Raw genomic sequence first — 5,725 nt, forward strand, 5'->3', positions numbered from 1 at the left:
ATTTTCTTCTAGATGGGATCACTGGAAAGTTCTTGGCTAGTTGAGTACGTAGTTGCTTGTGGCTCGGAATGGATATGAAGTTCTCATGTTTATGCTAGGATGGTATGGTATATGCGGTATGTTGTGTAGGATTGAGATTTGTATGTGTAAGGTCATGGTTCAGTTTTGAAAGGAAGGTCACAAATTCATAGATAGCATGGACAGTTTTAGATGACTAGATAAATGAGATCACTGATTGGTGTGGCTTGATGATGGTATACATTTTAGAAAGGGCGATGTGTTTGGGTTGAGGATACTTCATTAGTATTGTGGCACTCTCTTATTGGATCGACTGTTGATATTCGAGTTTGCTTGGTGGCACAGAAGCAGTGTAGGAGTACCTCTCGTGGAATGATTGGGTATTAGAGGTGTGTTGTATATTCAGACGGTGGAGTTGGGATCGGATATGGTGATCCGCGTGCTGTATGGATTTGGAGACTGGGAGTCCTCATAAACAGGTTAGGTCGTGGTTGTGGACCGCGTATATCGGTTTTGTATGGTAACTATTGGAGATTTGGAGACCCGAGTGGATCCTTGTCGCTTAGTATGCTAGATTTTGGTGTGATATTGGGTATGGACTGGTTGTCTCCGTGTCGTGTTATTCTGGGCTGTTGCGCTAGGACGGCAATGTTGGCTATGCCGTGAATGCCACGGATTGAGTGGCGAGGTTCAATGGATTATGTTCCCAGTATGGTAGTTTCATTTTTGAAGACCCAGTGGATGGCTGGGAAGGGTTGTCTTTCTTACTTTGCCTTCGTGATGGATGTCAGTACAGAGACTCCTACCATTGATTCAGTTCTGGTGGTGAGGGATTTCCGGACGTGTTTCCTGCTGTCGGGCATGTCGCCGGACAGGGTTGTTAATTACGGTATTGATTTGGTGCCGGGCATCGTATCGTATGGCACCGGAAAAGTTAAAGGTGTTGAAGGAGCAACTGCAAGAACTCCTTGATAAGGGGTTCATTGGTATGTCAATAGGGATGTGTGTTCTACATCGAGTCGGCTTGGTGGACTCCAAGTTGTATTGTTGAGGGATGTGTTGATTCGATTGTTAATGAGCTTATTAGTGATCTGGGGAGATCTATGAGTTACCTTTCCGTGTTGCGAGGCGTTAGGATTGGTTGGTTATAGGCACATGTGGTGCGGTTTTATTGGGGTCTCTCAGGGGATTCGAGCGGGAAGAGTATTGGGTATTGCTCGACGGATGGCGTATCGGTTGTGTCCTTTCGGGTTTGTGTAATGTTATGTCAATTGCTTCACCGTGGTTATGATGATTTGCTTTGGTTCTAGACATCAAATTGCGCGTGGTTGTCGATTTTGAGCGTAGTGACTTGAGGTGTTTCATGTGGACTAGTGTTTGGATAGGGTCGTGCATTGTAGCGAAGTTATATGGAGGCATGACCCTTCAGGTTAGATTCGTGTGTTCTATTTCTACGATGTATGACGGGGTCTCAACAATGTGTGTGGTGGTATTTGTGAGCTTGCGGTACAACTCTCTCATTTGAGTTATTTTCATGATTTGAGTACGTGCGGATTGTTGCTTATTGGTGCACGGATTGCACGAGTTGTGGCTTTAGATTGAATTGATGTGTCATTTCACCAGAGTAGTTGTGTTGGATTAGATGAGATCGTTGGGATCTAGAATGAATACAAACGGATTTGCTTTCAGCGTGTTGGAAGGATAATATCGATGTTTGGCTCAGAAACTTGCTATGGTCCTTGCCAAAGGAGAAGTGGCTTCACGAATGGTTGATCTGAGGAGTGGTTATGACTTTCTACATGTTTCATTTATCATTGGCAGTATACGAAAGTGTTGGAATGAGGCTTTATTTGGTAAGAGGTTTATTATCGATATTCGGTTGTTCTGAGCAACTGCTGTGATCAGAAGTTATCGCTACGAGAGTTTGAGCTATGTGGTATATCATGTAATTGCATCTGAGGCTGCTGGTATGGTTTGTTGGTTCAGACTTATTCAGAGTACAGATGTGAGATTCTGATCTTGTAGATGATTTCAGAAGTGGAAATGTGGTTCTAAGGTTTATGGGCTAGGTTGGATTGCAAAATTTCAGTTACATTGTGTTATCGGACCTATATGAGATAGGGTGACGTGGAATCACCCCCGGGTATGTGCATGGTAAGGTTACACAATGATTTGAACAACTTTGGGCATGTTCGAGGACGAACGTATGTTTAAGTGGGGGAGGATGTAACGACCCGACCGGTCATTTTGAGCTTTTGCATTTCGCTTGCCAGTTCTCGGGCATGACTAGCCCCGTGTGATGTATTATGACTTATGTAAATCGTCGGTTTTGGTTTTCGGGATAATCGTAATAGATTTGGAAGAACAATTCTCTATTTGAAGCTTCAAATTTGAAAGATTTGACCAAGTTTTGACTTTTTAGTATTCGATCTCGAATTTCGATTTTTATGATTTGGTTAGCTCCGTTAGGTGATTTTGGACTTGGGAGCGCGTTCGGAATGTAGTTTTGAGGTCCGTGGTAGATTTAGGCTTAAATTGGCAAAATTTAAAATTTGGCATTTTCTGGTCGGCAGTGGAAATTTTGATATCGGGGTCGAAATGGAATTCCAGAAATTAGAGTAGGTCCGTTGTGTCATTTGTGACGGGTGTGCAAAATTTTAGGTCATTCGGACGAGGTTTGAAAGACTTTTTGATCGAATTTAGAATTCGGACGTTTTGGAATTCTTAGGCTTGAATCTGAGGGTGATTCGATATTTTGATGTTGTTTTGAGCGTTCCGAATGTTGGAACACGTTTGAATGATGTTATGGGATGTGTTGGCATATTTGGTTGAGGTCCCGAGGGCCTCGGGTGAGTTTTGGGGTGGTTTCGGACCATTTCAGGGTTGTACAGTGCGCTAGCATAGATCTGACCACGTTAGCATAGACAAAATTTGGAAAAATGGAGTTGTTCTATGCGATCGCGAATGAATTGCGGTGATCGCATAGAGTAAAATCTCTACCGCACTGACCCGACTTTGGATGCTTATATCTCACAATCTATAATGGAATTTGAAGATGATCCAAAAATGAAAGTTGTAGCCCTTGATGTGTAGTTTTCAGAAAGTTAAACCCATTGTAATTTGGAGTTTTGTACAAAAAGTTATGACCATTATACTAGAGGCTGTCAGGAAGAGTTGGAGAAGGCTGTTGGAAAAATTTGTTCTACGCGATCGCTAGGGAATGGCCGCGATCACATAGGGTATAAGAAGGCCTGGAAAATTTTGTGTTTGGCTATCGCGTTAGTTTGTCCGCGATAGCATAGGGTAAATGCCTGGGCAGTCAGTTTATATTTTTAAAATCGGGGTTTAAGTCCAATATCACAAAAATCATTAGAGAGCTCGGGAGAAGGTGAAATTTGAGGAGATTTTCAGTGGAGCTATTGAGGTAAGTATTCTTCACTGGAAATTGGGGGAAAATGGAGGAAAAGTTTGAGAATTTCTTTTGGGGATTTGAGGGGCCATTTGAGGTCCGATTTTGATATTCTTGGTATGTACGAACTCGTGAGAGTGTAAGGATTCTATTGGTGTGATTTTTATCGGATTCCGAGACATGGGCCCGAGGGCCGGGTTTAACCAATTTCGGAAGTTTTGGTATAAATTGGATATTTTCGAGTGGGCTTTGCTCCCTTAGCATATTTTGACGGTATAAATCTGTTTTGGATAGATTTAGAGCATCCGGAGGCCGATTCGAGAGGCAAAGGCATCGCGGGCTAGAGTTTGGATCGGATAGAGGTAAGTAATGATTGTAAATACTGCACTAAGGGTATGAAACCCCGGATTTCACATCGTTGTGCTACTTTGAGTTGACGCACACGCTAGATGATGAGCGTGGGGTCGTGCAGCTTTGGGAATTGTGACTTGGTCCATCCCGTACGACTATTAAGTCGCGTATTTTACTTGAAATCTATTGATATTGCTGTATTTTGGAAAATATTATTGTGTTTGGTGCTAAATGTCGTGTATGGGCCTTGTGCCGATTGTTTGGACCCCTAGGGGCTTTTACTACTGTTTTACCTCACTGTTTTGGTTTAATGTTACACCAGTCATGCTATGTTCTTACTGTTTTCATAACTCGATTTTATTCACTCCTTTTGTTTTCATAAATGATTTTGAGTCGAGTACTTGTTTTACTGTCAGCCAGAGGGGCTTGAGTGAGATCTGACTGAGTGAGACCGAGGGCCTGTGTTGTGAGGATATCATGGGATCGGTCTGCGCGTCGCAGCATGTGGTACCGAATTGTCATATATGAGAGGTTGAGGGCCTGATTTATTATGCCACTAGGTGGCTTGTAATTGATATGATGTCAAGAGCCTGTTTGATTATGCAACGAGATGGCTTGATATTGCACTTGGGCCGTAAAGGGCTCCTCCCGGAGTCTGTACACCCCAGTGAGCGCGGGTACCCAGTGTGTGTGATGTGTTGTAGCCCGAGGGGTTATTGTTGTTTCATATTGAAGCTCAAGGGGCTATTCTTGATCTATGTTGCTTGAGGGGCGGTTCTTGATTCATGCAATGCCCGAGGGGCTGATTACGAGTGATTGTGAGGTAGCCCGAGGTGTGTTGTAGCCCGAGGGGTTATTGTTGTTTCATATTGAAGCTCAAGGGGCTATTCTTGATCTATGTTGCTCGAGGGGCGGTTCTTGATTCATGCAATGCCCGAGGGGCTGATTACGAGTGATTGTGAGGTAGCCCGAGGGGCTGGTTCGTTTAATATTATGCCCGAGGGGCGGTTTATGGTTCATGTTTTGCCCGAGGGGCTATTTACGTTTCTATCACTTTTACTCACTGTTTTTATCACTCGTTTTGAAACTATTGAAAGTTGTTTTAGAAAGGTTTTTACTAAAATTGAGCATGATTTACGAAGTAAATCATTTCTGTACTGTTTTGGAAATGTATTGCATTTGCTGTAGTGTTATGACATGGCTTACGTGTTTTCTTACTACTCAGCTTTCACTTACTTTTATTACTTACTGAGTTGGCGTACTCACACTACTCCCTGCACCTTGTGTGCAGATTCATATATTATTTTGAACTCGGTAGTGGGTGTTGATTGCTCAGTGGCAGAGTCATTGGAGTAAGCAAGGTAGCTGCCCGACGTTCGCAGCACTGCTTTTCTCCCTCTTGTCTTCCTTAGACTGTATTTAGTACATTTTAGATTCTTAGTTGTGTTCAGACCTTAGTAGATGCTCGTGACTTGTGACACCCCGATGTCGGGCTTGTGGATTTATTTCGCACTATTCATTTAGACTTACATCATGAGATTTATTGATTAATAAATGGTATAAAATGTCTTTTATTGAATAATGGTTAATTCGCTAGTTGTGTCGGCTGGCCTAGTTCCACGATAGGCGCCATCACGACCGGGTCGGTTTTAGGGTCGAGACAGGTCATCACAAGTTACATTCATAATGTGCTGAATATTAGGTCAAATGTATCTGAGCTTTTCTCCCAATATTCTTGGAATTAGGGGATGATATACACACCAAATTGAAGGTATACGAGTCTAGTTTCCAAAGAATTTAACCGTTTGTTGATGCGATGTCGGAGTAGAGAGATATTCACGTTTTCGCGAGACTGCACAACCAGCTCCCATGGGACCCACTTAGTCGGTAGTCGACCGACTTCACATTAAAAACGATTTGGACGCCTATTTTCTGCTCATTTTTCCG

This window comes from Nicotiana attenuata, unplaced genomic scaffold (genome assembly GCF_001879085.1).
Source record: "Nicotiana attenuata strain UT unplaced genomic scaffold, NIATTr2, whole genome shotgun sequence".
Lineage (NCBI taxonomy): Eukaryota > Viridiplantae > Streptophyta > Magnoliopsida > Solanales > Solanaceae > Nicotiana > Nicotiana attenuata.